Source organism: Rattus norvegicus, chromosome 5 (assembly GCF_036323735.1).
Source record: "Rattus norvegicus strain BN/NHsdMcwi chromosome 5, GRCr8, whole genome shotgun sequence".
Lineage (NCBI taxonomy): Eukaryota > Metazoa > Chordata > Mammalia > Rodentia > Muridae > Rattus > Rattus norvegicus.
The window spans coordinates 160,626,721-160,641,640 of NC_086023.1; the positions used below are offsets into that span (position 1 = coordinate 160,626,721).

The 14,920-nt window shown below is 47.8% G+C and overlaps 1 protein-coding gene and 1 pseudogene across 1 annotated transcript in view; both read right to left on the reverse strand.

Annotated features, from left to right (window-relative positions):
- Kazn (kazrin, periplakin interacting protein) overlaps positions 1 to 14,920 on the reverse strand; it is a 990,282-nt gene that overhangs the window by 950,918 nt on the left and 24,444 nt on the right. The gene's annotated exons all lie outside the window — the stretch shown is intronic.
- The window catches only part of LOC134487031 (large ribosomal subunit protein uL5-like), a 37,138-nt pseudogene continuing 22,218 nt past the window's right edge, over positions 1 to 14,920 (reverse strand).

Below are 14,920 nucleotides of genomic sequence, written 5' to 3' on the forward strand. Positions count from 1 at the left end.
CACACACACACACACACACACACACACACACGCACACGCACACATGCACGCACTCAGGCACACACACACACACACACACACACACATGTCGTAATAATATCAAAGAAAAAGGTGGTCAATTTTAAAAGAGTTGGAGGACACCTGGGAGGGGCTGGAGGGAGGAGGGAAAGGGGAAGTGAAATAATTACATTTTAATTTAAAAATTGTTCTTACTTTCTAAAATGTACAACAGTAAGGAAGCACGTGAACAGTTGTGCTAAGCCATATGATGAAATGCCTGTAGCCAGCTATGGTTCAGAACCAGCTTCACCAGATAACGTGCTCACACGCCCCACGAGGGGGTTGGGAGCGCTGTTTCTCCCAGAAGACGTACTCCCAGCTGCTCTTTCTGCCTCTTTCCATTGGCAGGGCCAGCACTGGATATTTGGGGCATAAGAAAGGAAAGAGAGGAGGGAGGATGGGTTGGGGAGGAAGGAGAAAGAGAGGAGAGGGAAGAGAGAGAGAAGAGGACACACCCCTCCAAAAGCTGGAAACCCTTTCTCCCGTTCAGCCTCGAAGCTGCTGGAAAACCCTATCTGCATCCAGCAGACCTCAGAGTAGCAGCAGCTCCTGCAAGCCTGCAGGAATCTGGGCTAAGACGCTACCCTATGCTCAGAGCAACCAGGTCTGGCCTGGTTTAGGTTCCCCTGGGAAACGGTTACCCAAACTACCCTGCTGATAAGGAATAGCACAGTTTAGAGAGAAGGGGAGGCAACGGGGAACAGGGCGTAGGCACACCTTCCTTGTGGGAACTCTGGACCTCCATTTCCTCTGTGGTGCACTCATTTTAGAGTCTTTTCTCCAGTGCAGAAACTGGAGGCAGCCACTGTCTCAAGGTGTGAAGAGTTAAATACATATCAGCCAACTCAACCCGGCAGTTCCTAATGGCTCAGCTGAAAGCAGGCATCAGAGCAGGTGACATTGCCATGCCTGTGTCAGGGGTAAAGCCACACACTTTAGCGGGTCCTCCCATCCCTCAGCTGCCGTATGACCTCGCAGTGGGCAAGACCCTGGGAGCTAACTCCAGATCACAGCTCCTTAGAGAGTGAAAATCACATGGCTAATAATTGTTCTGGAACCACAGACAGACCTTGGAGTGGTTCCAAGCTCACCGGCAAATGTGCTTGCCTAACTACAAGCCAGGTGTGGCTCTAACTGTACTGAGTGTGTTGGCTCATCTTAACTTCATATACCACTGTGCCCATTTCACAGATGGGAAAGATAAGGTAAGACCTAGGATTTGGGCCCAGGCAGCCTACCTGCGGGTCCCATGATTGTCACCAGTAGGCTACACTGCCTGTCTGGGAGCCCAAGTATACTCTCAGATAGAGTTGTCCCCTGGGCTTTAGCCATGCACCGTACTCTGTCCTCTGCCAAGTCCTTGACTCAAGAGACCTTCTCACAGTTTTGTAACTACTGCTGCCTATCACACACACACACACACACACACACAGAGAGAGAGAGAGAGAGAGAGAGAGAGAGAGAGAGAGAGAGAGAGAGTAGAGGCTCCTGGGGTTTCTTGTAATGTCTGCTTGTCACCCATCACAGAGGGCTAGCCATTCTTTCCTTCAGACACCCCTGTAACCCATAACGCTGACACCATCCCCACAGCCAGCCCCAAGGGACTGAGCAGACAGTTCAGTTGGAAAAGGATTCGCCCTGCAAAAGGAGGAACAGAATTCAGTCCTGGCATGGAAGCCAGACATGGTAGCCTGCACTTATAATCCCAAGAACTGGGTAGGGGAGGGGTTGAGACAGGGGATCCTGGGGCTCACTGGCTAATCAGTCTAGATTAATTGGTGTCCCCCTGCTCCGGTCTCAGTGAGAGTACCCTGTGTCAAGGAAAACCAAATTGGACGGCCTCTAAGGAGGAAAACCAGATGTTGTCCTCTGGCCTCCACATGTCTGTGCATGTGCACACACATGAGCACAAATTACACAAGCAGACTCAGCCCAAGAACCCTCTCATCCATTGGCTGCTCGGTGGACTCAGCCAACAGGAGGTACATGGTTAGTCCAGAAGGCAGGGAGCAGGCGAGGTTGGGCATTCAGTCTTCTGTTCTTGCTGATGCCTCCCCGATCCCGGGTAGTATCTTTCACACACTTGGGCCCAGGGCTCTAATGCCCCCACCCTCCTGTGCACTTCCCTGTTGCCTCTCCCTTCTTACCTCCACCTCCCTTCACATCTCTATGAAAACCAACCATCCTATCTGATCACAATGCCCACTTCCCGACAGGACCTGATAGTCTGGAGAGGAAACCCATAAGCAGCTAGACCACTCACTGACTCGATTCCGACAGGTGGGGCGAAGGCTGGGCGTACGCGCTGAGGGGAAGCAGATGCAGCCTTGTTCCTGTGAACCTGACAACCCAGGGAGAAAGGACCGCCCTGCAATGCCCCAGGTGAGCAAGCTGAAGTCCTATGACGTGGACCAGGAAAGGCACTGACCCAGCCAGGGAGGTCAGAAGGCATACAGAGCACTGTGGCAGCATTGTTTCAACATCTGCTGGCGCATAACTCAGTGTAAGAGCTGAGGCAGGAGGAAAGACCAGTGGGTTCTAGAAGCTGCAGCTGGTGACACATTATATTCTGAGATCCGTTCCATCCCAGAGGGTAGCCGCTATTGGAAGATGAGGCTCGCACACCCCCGGGTTAGCTCTTCCTCCTGGAATCTGTGGCTGTTCCTTAAACGTGGGAAAGTACTGTTCAGCCGGCCAACTTCAGGGTTATTAAACTGATGCCCCACCTCTACCCGGATTCATATGTTGAAATCCTGCTACCTGTTACTCTAACTGTGGCTTTACATGGCACTGGCACCTTTACAGAGGTGATGACTTACAGCGAGGCCACTGGAGCGGACCCTAACCCTCCCAACACAGCTGCTCTCTTTAAACAGACACTCCGGGAAAAGTGACTTCACAAGGAGATGCGCTGCCCTCAAGCCAGAGAGGCCTGGGGAGACATTTGCTCTACAACGCTTTCTCTTTAGACGTTCAGCCTCCAGAGCCTTGTGATGAGACACTTCCTTGGCGTGTGTCCCCTTCTGTGGTAACAGCTACAAGAGCTCTCCCGGGTTAAGCCAGCCTTGAGTGTGATGGAGACTGTGCTTATAGGAGGGTGGTGGTGGGGGGGGTATGCTGACACACCCTCACCCAGAAAAGGAGCCAAGGCAGCCTCAGAGGAGTGGGGGATGGGGAACATAGCCCTGCTGGCTTCTTTATTTCCAGTGTCCAGAACCATGACAGGAGGCTTGGTTGTCATAATTCACCGTGTCTATGGCCATTTGATACAGAGGTGCAGGAAGATAATGTGCTACTTAATTTTAAAGCATGATCTAACTTTGACTGGGGAACTTACGCAGCCTTACTGAATAAGATTTATGATGAAGACTTGTGTTTTTTGAGTTTTCTACAACCTTCGAGAGTATAAAAATTCAAAGTCTGGGGAGACGGCTCAGTGCTTGCCTTTCAAGCATGAGGACCCGAGTTTGATCTCCCAGAACCCACATTCGAAAAGCCAGACATGGGCTGGAGAGCTGGCTCGGTGGTGAAGAGTACATAGTACTCTTCTGGAGGACCCAAGGCCAGTTCCCAACACCCATATCAGGCATCTCACAGCCACCTCTAACTCCAGCTCCAAAGGATCAAATGCCTCTGGCCTTCACACACACATATGGATACCTACACATGGATATACACATACACATAATTTAAAATAAAATAAACCTTACCCAGGATCATAAATCTGGGTGTGTTGGTTACTTTTCCATTGCTATGATAAAACACCATGACCAAAAGAAATTTATGGAAGGCCATTTATTTTGGCTAATGGTTCCATGGGGGAGAGTCCTTAAGGACCAGGGTGTGTGTGTGTGTGTGTGTGTGTGTGTGTGTGTGTGTGTGTGTGAACCTGGAGTGAGAAGCTACGAGATCACATCTAAAAACCGCAAACACTAGGCAGGAAGAATGAGCTGGAAGTGAGGCAAGGCTATGAGTTCTAAAAATCCACCCCCCAGTGACATATTTCTTCCATCATAGCTATGCCACCTCCCCATAACCTCGCCCAAATAGTCCCGCTAACTGGGAACCAATGGTTTACATACCTGAGCCTACTGGGGACACCTCTCACTCACATCACTACGCCAGGCATGGTAGCATGCACGTGTAATCCCAGAACCGAGAAGTGAGAGATCCAGAGAGCCCTGGCTAGCCCACTGAGACTACTTGGCAAGACCCAAGAGACAGTGAGAGACCTTGATTCCAAAACTAAAGTGGACAGTGCCTGAGGAAAAGCACCTAAGGTTACCGTGGCCCCCACATACTCATGCACACATGCATGCATGCATGGGGAAACACACACACACACACACACACACAACATGTATTTGCACACACATAATATACAAATAGAATATCAAACTTCAGGGTTTGGGGAACTGTCTGTAGAATATTGACTCAACGGATGTGTTAAGAATTCATTAGACACCAAAGATCATCCTGGGCGCCCAGGAGAGACAGACAGTGACACCAAGAATGGCCGTGCTTACTCCCCAGATGTTTCCTGTTTTCTACAGCAAATTCAGAGCACAATCGTCGCTGTCAACGCTGCATTGGCCGATGCTGGAGTTTGTGGTCTCCTGATCCTCAGAACTGCTCCTTCAACTGCATTGTACAGAGAGGAGGAGCAGAAAGAAGTCATTTGTCAAGCGCTGCAAGAATGAGAGCCCTATTTCGGATCCCAGGAAAATGGGCTTCCAAATCTGGACTCAGTGCCATCGCTGAGCATCCTGTGATTGATGAAGCAAGTCAGCTGTGTGTGTGTGTGGAGGGGGGGTCATCAATAATAAAGCAGTAAGCAGAGGAGAATGGTACTGAAGTCACCACGTGGCTGGTGTGCCCAAAATGTATGCGCCTCTTGATGGGGGAAAACATCAGAAACTGCTGAGCAAGGGAAACAGAAAAGCTAACTCAGGGTTTATTCAAAAATAAGTGAGTTTCACCAGGCTGAGTGACAGTCCTGAGGATTCAGGAGCCCAGACTGTCCGACCACAGCCATCTGGCCCTTCTTAGTGCTCCCAACAATGTGTCACTGCAATCTTTCAGGAGTCAGGCAGTGAAGCTCCCAACAGATGGTGAATGAAGCGAACACAGGGGTCCCGCAGGGATGGTGACTGTGGACCAAACCTTTGCCTCCTCCTCCACTCAGCAGCTCTTGTCAGAATCAGCATCCTGGCTCCCCAAACCTCATATCAAGACTCCTGTCAGAGGCAGATCCACAAAGACCCACTGAAGACCTAGGGTTAGGTTTAGCCCCTCACCTGCCCACACTCATAGGTTATACCACCAAGGGGACACGTTCCTTTAAAGTACCCTCCTGAAACCCATGTACATGACAGTCACGTTCAAATAGCTTGGTGTGGTGGTGCATACCTATAATTTCAGCACTTGGGAAACTGAGTCAGGAGGCTCACAAGTTCCAGGCCAGCCTGGGCTCCACATTGAGAGCCTCTCTCAAGCAATAGCCTGCTGTGATTGTGGATTCTTTTTTATCCTGTCATTTATTGCTGTACAGATACGTTCGTTGGGGCATCTGTGACTTGATGAGGAACGTCTGGGTCAGATGAGGGAATACATGCTGCCTCGGGGTGATCTGTGCTTTGGGAACGCTTCTCCTGGGGAGATGTAAACAAATGTCTCCCCCTCTTTACGGGGCACTGAATGATGAACTAAAGCAGGATCCTACCAAAGCCAAACTTGGAAAAACCAACGAGTTTATGAAGCGTATTCACAGAAGATGGGGGACAGCCACTTACAGGAGTGTGAGTGACCCCAAAGCATCCACACCAGAAAGTCTCACTCCCCTACAGGGCCCCAGATGGAGCCCCTGCTTCAGTTAGTCTTTCCCAGTCTTGCATCTCCTGAGACCACAAAGCCATGCGCAACTGGAGACGAATTACATAGAGAAGGCCAGGAATCTCATGTGATGGTCAATGGCTCCCCCACCCCTCCTTCATCATGAACAGCCAACAAGCCTGGTCTTCTAAAAGAAGCCACCATCATTCTCATAAAGATGAGGGACCCTGTGTTCGGAGGGTGACGCGCTACATCCCTCAATGAAGAGAAAGCGTCACCTGGCAACTGTGGGAGTTCTTAATCTTTTGGGTCTTGTCCTAGTTTTTCTGTTGCTGTGACAGACGCCCTGACCAAGAGCAACGTGGGGAAGAAAGAGTTTACTTCATCCTACAGGAGAGAGTTCATCAGCAAGAGGATCCAGGGAAGAAATGTGAGCAGCAAACTGGAGGTGGGAACTGAGGCCAAGGCAAGGGAGGCGCTGCCTACTGGCTTGCTCAGCTTGCTCTCTGACCTACCCACCCAGGGAGGGTACCTCCCACATCAATCTCTAACCAAGAAGATGTCCCTACCAGCTTGCCCACAGGCCAATACGACGCTGGCAATCGTGCACTTGAGGTTCTCTGTTCTTGGGTGACTCAAGTTCATGTCAAGTCGTCAAAAACCTAACCTGCACAGGTGACCTAAGCCCGTAATTGCTATTGCTAGAATCGATTGTTTCTCCTTACATCCAGAAACAGCTCTTGCTTTGAAGTGTTTGTATATCTATTCACAAGATGACGACAGCTTCCCCCCGGTTGGCATCCTTGTCTGTAAGGTTGTCTGCTTTGCCTCTTTTAGGCACATAATGTCCGTTTTCTTTGCCGATCGAACTACACAGTAGAGTGGTTCTCAACCTGTGGATCATGACCCCTCTGTGAGCTGGTCGACCTTTTCACATGGGTTTCCTAAGACCATCAGAAAACACAAGATTGTATCTTTTACATTACAACTCATAAAAATAGCAAGATTTATGGAGTAGCAACAGAAAATAATCTTCTGATTGAGGGGTTACCACAGCATGAGGAACCATATTAAAGGGTCACAGCCTTAGGAAGGTGAGAACCAGTGATCTCGTCTATGCATATTTATGGTGTAATTATTGATTTTCTGGGCTTAAGCCAACTATCTACTTGCTTCATTTCTGCTGAACTGTCTGCCCTTCTCTTTCTGCACATCCTAACTCTACCCACTTGCTTTTCGAGTGCTCTATAGTGACTCCTTTGCGGCTAAACAACTTGCACCCGTCTATGAGTGGTTTTCCCAGAACCTATGATCGGAAGTCACCCAGCACCTCTTCCTGCTTTCAACAAATGGCAGGAAGTGATCAAACATGATCGACACACACAGAGATTGCTGGAGGGATGCTCAGTTGGGGAAGTGCCTGCTGTGTGAGCAGAACGACCTGAGTTTGGATCCCCATCATCCATGAAAAGGAAGGAAGGAAGGAAGGAAGGAAGGAAGGAAGGAAGGAAGGAAGGGAGGGAGGGAGGGAGGAAGGAAGGGGAAGGGAAGGGAAGGGAAGGAAGGAGGGAGAGAGGAGGGGAGGGAGGGAAGAAAGAAAGGAAGGAAGGAAGGAGGAAAGGAAGAAAGGAAGGAAGGAGGAAAGGAAGGAAGAAAGGAAGGAAGGAAGGAGGAAAGGAAGAAAGGGAGGAGGAAAGGAGGGAAGGAAGAAGGAAGGAAGGAGGAAGAAGAGAAGGAGGGAAGGAAGGGGAAGGGAAGAGAAGGAAGGAAGGAAGGAAGGAAGGAACGAAGGAAGAAACAAGCAAACAAACAAGGAGTGCATTTGTTCATGCCTGCAATTCCAGAACTGGGAAGGCAGACAGGAGAGCCAGGAGGTTCCATCTCACCAGCCAGCAAGTCTGGCCTTAACATCAACCGATAGCAACTATTCATTTTACCCCTTTGAAAACAGCTTAAGGAATTTAAAACGCTCATTCCCTTTACCTCAAACTCCCTACTTTAATTCCGCGTATATTTGAATTATCTTTCATTTTTAATTTAGTTAGAGCATATGTAATGGTGTGGAGAGTGTCAGGGGTGGGGAGCAGGGGCAGGGTTCAATTCCCTCATCAGTAAAATGGAGGTAAAAGTTAGTGCCTGTCTATGGTCATGCTGTGATCATTCATGGAATTACCGGGCTTAAGGAACTGAAAATCGTGCTCCCGATGTCCATGAAAGTAAAGGAGCTGATGTCACGACGCGCAGGTGGATTGTTAAATGTAAAACTAAACCTGTGTCCTTTTGTATGATTGGCAGGTTGGCCAATTGGAAACTCGGTCTGTAAATTCTTCATTTCCCAGCTTTGGCCTCTGGAGCGCTCAGTTCAAGCCATTTATAGGAACTGAGGGCTGAAGGGATGATTCCGTAGTTAGGAGTGTTTCAGCTCTCGCAAAGGATTAGAGCTTGGTTTTCAACACCGATAGTGAATCAGGCAGCTCAAACCATACCCGGAGCTCCAGCTCCAGGGCATATGACCGCCACAGACACCTGCACATGTGTGACATAGACACACAAACACTATCACATGCATAAATAAAGTATAAAGACCTTGTTTTTAAAAAGTTGACACATGTCGGAACCAATACACTTACAAAATGGACAATCCGGGAGGATCATCCGTGTTTTTGACTTTATACATGCTGGGTCTTCTCTGGGTAAGAGGGCTCGGAACACTGGAGTGAGGCATGGCTCCTTCTGGTTTAAGTTCCCAACTCAGCACCTTCCAGGAAAGACACATGTGCCAATGTGTGCACACACACGCATTTACCAGTACACACTCCCCTCTGGTGGCAAAATGCTAGCCATGCCAAAGGAGTGATTTCTGCAGGTCATCCCAACCCCCACCTCAGCCAGCCTTTACCGCCCCACAATGCCATTAAGATTCATCAGAGAACCCTGGCTGCGGTTGAGGGTAAGAATTGCTAATTCATGTTTACAGTTTATAAATGCAATCAGAGCTGTGTGTTTAGACCATTACGTTCATTCACACACACAAAAAAAAAAAAAAATACGGTGCCTGCTCCTATTTTCCAGAAACTAGCCGTTCCCTTGGATTTCACAATTCGCTAGCATTAATTGGCGAAATTGAATCTTTCCAGTGCGAATGGAGATGAATGGTTCTCATTATTTAATCAGCAGAGAAGCAAGGGTTCTGTGCACAGATGCTCTGACCACAGGGGTTGCCGGGACGGGATGCAGAAAGCTGCTTCTTGCTTAGTTCAAGCCTACACAAGTAAGATGAGATTTGCAGGGCGGGAAATGGTCGCTGGTGGCAGATAACCCAGGAGTTACCTTGGCTAGCCAAGAGGGAGAGCTCAGCTCAGGATGCCCCAAGCGTCAGGTTTTCTGTTTCTAACTCATGATTAAGGGAGCATCATGGGATGGCCAGGGACACAGGGGTGATTTCACCCAACACCGACCGCCTTTTCTCTAGATCTCAAGTCCAGAAAATCCCTATGCAGCATGCCAAGCGCAGGCTAAACATTACCATCTATTATAGTATTGGCAGGATATGTCCTTCCGAAGGTTTATGCGCTGAAAGTTTGGTCCCCAGCTCGTGGCACCAACAGAGAAAGTTCTAGAACTAAGATGTGGGAATTAGTTAGGAATGAGTCAGTTGTGGTATGTCCTTAAAATCTGTATCTTATCCTAGGTCAGTCAGTCAGTTTGTCTCTCTCTCTCTCTCTCTCTCTCTCTCTCTCTCTCTCTGTGTGTGTGTGTGTGTGTGTGTGTGTGTGTGTGTGTGTGTGTCCCCATTTCTTTCTTTCCCTCTTCCTCCCTCCTGGTTTCCCATTCCTCACAGATTGGCTATCCTCTGCCAAATATTCCCACTGTCATGATGCTGACTCACAATGACTCAGAATCAACAGAGCCAACGACTATAGACTGAGCTCTCTGGAAAGGCAAGCCAAAATAAATCCTTCCCTCAACTTGTTCATGCCAGATGTTTTGTCTCAGGAACAAAAAAAAGCTAACACACACTCTGGTGAGTCTGTCTTCAAACTCCATGCCCAGGGCTTGTGGAGACAAGGCTGTGTCTAGATACCTGCCATGCAGTGAGTACACAGTAAGAGAAGAGGCAGGAAAAAGAGGGAGTCAAGGTAACAGCTTCTGAAGATCCCGCCTTATGAAGCATCGAATGCTTCGAGGATGCCACACCCAAGTCCAAGGGCCTACAAGAGGCGCGGGGGTTCTTCTTGGGGGTCAGCAGATGGACTGCTCTGCTTCTGTGGCTCCGTCTGTTCTCAAGATGGGGTCAAGTTTATCTTGTGCAGAAACAGGTTCCTGGGAAATCCCTTCTCACAGCAGGTAGCAGAACAGGGGGACTCCAAGATAGACCATTCCAGGATGTTTAAGGTTCTACCTAAATCACACAGTCATATAACCAAGTACAACATCGAGCAGGGGAGGGGGAGAGATTTTCCATAGAGGTGTGCCAGTAAGTGAGTGTGCCTCAGTCACAGGGATGGAGTGAAGAGAAAAACAACAGAGGGAAAAGCTTAGAGCCAGATTCCAAGGCCAGGCTGCCTGACTGAACCTCACTAAGTGAGCTTGGGGAAGTGACTCGAAGATTCAGTGCCTCCAACTCATCACCTATGAACCTAAGAATAACAACTACCTTTTAGGGTGGTTGAGGGATGGATGGAGAGAGAGACAGAAAGAGAGAGAGAGAGAGAGAGAGAGAGAGAGATTAAATAATAAATTAAGAGATGAATAAATTGGCTGATATATAGCCAGATGGATGGGGTATAGACGATACATACATTCATACATACATACATAAATGATAGATACATAATAGATGAATGAATGAACATATTAGGTGACTGATAGATATATAAATAATAGATATTTATATGAAATAGATGGAGGCTGATTGAGATATATAATAGATGTATGAACACAGGGATTGATGGATGCTATATGTATAGAGAAATAAATAATAAATTGATAGGTAGATAGATTAGATAGATGACAGATAATTAGATGAATAAATGATTGATTAGATGGATGAATGGATGCTTAATAGATAGATGATAGGTAGATAGATGATAGATAGATAGATAGATAGATAGATAGATAGATAGATAGATGATAGATAGCTTAGGTAGGTGGATGGATGATGATAGACAGCTACATGAATAGATGGTGGATGACAAATATATGATAGAGAAGATCGATAAATATCAAATAGATAACAAATGATGGATGCATACATGGATAATAAATGGATAGATTGATAATAGATAATTTAGATTAATTAGGTATGTGATTGATGGCTGACTGAGACAGACAGAAATTACCTGGTTGTCTCTCCTGAGTTGAATTTTCTTCCAAAAAACTCCAGATGCTTCCCAGCCCCCACCCCACATAACTCACAGCCCCGAGGCCAGATTCTACCCAACTGGTCCACATCCCTCATCTAATTCATGCAATCCTTTTATGAGCCCCTGGTACAGCTGCGATGGCCACTCAAAGTGCCCTTGAACATCAGGCTCTCGGCCACACGACAGCCCCAGGCTGACATTGAAGCAAGCATCCCCAAAGTCATTGTGCCCGTGAATAGGGTGTCTCGGTGATGGATGGCTCCAGGCTTGAGCTACAGCGCGCTGCCTGGGCCATCCATCTCCCCCTAGGAGCCAGAGCACAGCCATGAAAAGATAAAGGGCACACTGTGGGAGTCTCGGCCACTCCACCGTTCTCACATGGGCCTCGGCTGCAGCTGAGCTCCTGGTAGACCGAATCCAGACAAAGCCTTACAGTCACACAAGAGGGTGAGAGACGACTTCAGTACCGTCACCCAGTCCATGGGGCCAACAAGAACCCAGGCTCAGCCCACCTCTGGCCGGTCATGTCAACTGAATAAACACATAAGTACATTTCCAGGGCAACTTAGAGCCAATTTGGGAACTGAAAAGGTATGTGGATCCATCCTTAAAGAGACCGTTCTCCAGCAGTAGTCCACAGAAAGAAATTAAAGACCAGAGAATGGTTTAGTTTGTCTTAGATGTTACCCTTGCCTGGAACGTCACGCACCCAGCCCCACATTGTGCAGAGTCCCAGTTGTCACCTTCACAGGGAGCCTTGATGGATGGGTATCATACTCATATCAAGAATCATGCTTATATCCAGATTGGTATCACAAACCTGCAATCCCAGCACTCAGGAGGCTGAGGTAGAAGCAGCAAAAGTTTTGGTCCAGCCTGGGCTACATAGCAAGACTCTGTCTCAGAAAAAAAAAAACAACTCATTTTTAATGTTTTCTTACATGAGCCACAAACTACAGATCACAGTGTTCAGGACATAATGAATTCCTAAACTCTACTTCCAAACACGCTACAAATCTCCTCCTGTTTGAAGTCACAAATCACAAATTAGAGGGCTGGGGAGATGATAACTCTGAGGATGAAGGCATAAAGATCTGAATTTGGAATCCTCATATCCAGATTAAACAGCCAGGTGGGACAGCAAACATTTGTAACCCCAAGGCTGGAGAGAGGAGTCTAGGGGATCCCTGGAACACGTTGACCAGCTAGTCTAATTGAACTAGAAAGTTCCAGACCGGTGAAAGGTCTTGCCTTAAAAAAACAAGGTGGATAATGATTGAAGGAGGTACCTCTCGTTAATCTCCACACACACACATAAGCACACACATGTAAACATGCACACACACACATATGAGAAAAATTAAGACAGGCGTGGGTATAGAGGCAGTGCTGATTTTGTACACCCTTGGGAAAGTCACTGACCCTTCTAAGCCTCAACGATCACAGGGGGAGAGAAAGAGCCCCAGCAGTAGGGGCTCAAGGAGAAGAAATTCAGACGGCCTGTTGTATATTGGTTGTGGCTGTCACCAACGTCGGCATTACCATGGACACATCCATGATCCAAACTCCAAGAATAATGCAGTACAAAGCAGGAAGAAAGATTATCCCTGTGTTGGACCATGCTATGGGGAAGCCCTTCAGGAAGAAGCCTGGGTGTTGTGCCATCTCAGAGGTGTTCCCCGACTGCATGCAGAAGTCTGGTCTCTGTGCAGACTGAGCAGTGAAGCCTCTCCTGACTCACGATGCATACACATCCTGGCTCTTTTGTGTGTGCAGCTCACTTGGTTAAAGCTGAGTCTGAACAATTGCATGAGGTGAAACCAATCCAGAATATAAGCACTGTCTTACACTCAGCCCTTGAACACTCTGCCAGCTCCTTTCCAGCACAGGACCTTTGCACGTGCACTGGGGTGACCCCAATCCTCTGATCTTTCCCTACCTTAATTGCTATATGACTTCTGTGTATGCAGGTTTATTTGCCTTTCCTTTCCCAACAACATGAGCCTCACGTGAGTAGAGGGCCATCTCTGCCTTGTGCTCACTATGTCCCCATGCCTAGATAGTTCATGACTCAAAACTGAAAGGCCAAGAACCAGTGGATGAAAGGAGATAGTGAGATTGAGATTTGAACCCACATATCCCCAGAACAAAGTCTGGGGCTTAAAATCCAGGTCCCTAAGTACCTACATTCTAAGCCACCTGGGGTGGTTAATATTAATTACCAGCTTGACAGAATCTAGAGTCAGCTAGGAGACAAACCACTGGGCATGTTTGTAAGAGAGTTTTTAGCAGGGCTAACTAAGGAGGGAAGATTAAAATCTGCCTAAAATGTGGGAGGTACCATTCCCTAGGCTGGTGTCTTATAAGGCAGTTCCATTCCCTAGGCTGTTGTCTGAGTGAATGAAGTAGAGAAAGTGAACTGAGTTCTATTGCTCATTCCTCTTTGATTCCTGACTGCAGGTGTGATGTAAGCAGTCACCTCAGGCTTCCACACCACATCTTCCCCGCTGTGATACACTGTTCCACCAAATCATGATCTTTCCTTTCAGGTGACATTTGTCAAATATTTTGACACAGCATTAAGAATGCATTGGCTCTTTGATTGCATGCACAGAATGAATGGCTCCTCCCTGCCTGAGAAGAGCTTCCCAGCACTTCTGCACTCCCCTTACAGTCCACCATGCTCAGCTGTGTTCGACACAGAATGGTCTCCAGGCCTGCTTTAAGGTTCCTGTGTGACCCTTCAATTTCTCAGGGTCCTTCTTCAATCAAGACTGATTATTCCCAAGAAAGATAGCCGAACGTTCCCGTGGGTCCATTAGTCTGGACACCCTGACGTTATACTCCTATCATCAAAGCCCAGAACCGCACCAGGCTTGCTCTGCAAGGCTGTGTGAGAAACAGAGAAACAAGAATCCCCCATAGACACCGAAGCATGGACTCTCTTCATCAGCAGCAAGACCCCACTTCAGAGGCGGATCCCCCATGAAGGGCTTCTCTGGAAATCATGGGTCACATTAGCCACGCTTTACTTTGGCCACTTAAAAGCCAATGTATACTCAGAATATGTTATTTTGCGGGGGTTTTCTTTCCCTTTAAACAAAACAATATTAACCTTTAGGGTGGACTGAAGATTTTTAGATGATAAATGTTTCTCATCTCTCTAAGGTATCCCCATTGAATCCCTAACTTGGAAAAGCAGCAAATGAAGGTGATACTATTTTGCCTGTCACCTCAGTACCAAATACACTCTGTCACTGTAGCCAACGATGTGTCACCCAGAGTCTGATTCATGCTTGGGAAGATTTACAGTCATTCGTTGCAGGCATACACTCAGGTGCCTGAGAGATTAGCCCTCAAAATGAAGATAAATCTTCCCCTCCCGTTTTCAGATCCGGGTTAGTCCTCATTAATAACGGAGACCTGTCAGTGTCGCTTTAATCGGTACCCGGTGTCACTTCCCACCTTCGCACGTGCCTTTGTGCCAAAGGGACTTGAAAATAGGAAGGAGGCTGGGAGATGGGAACGAGAGTCAAGAGACCCGGAAGCCAGAGGGGCTTACACACTGCTTCCTCCTTGTGATAACACTGAGTTAGAACATTCCGAGGCAAGAAGGGAAAGACATCTAAGTCACACGGGCAGGGAAGCCCCCAGACTAACAG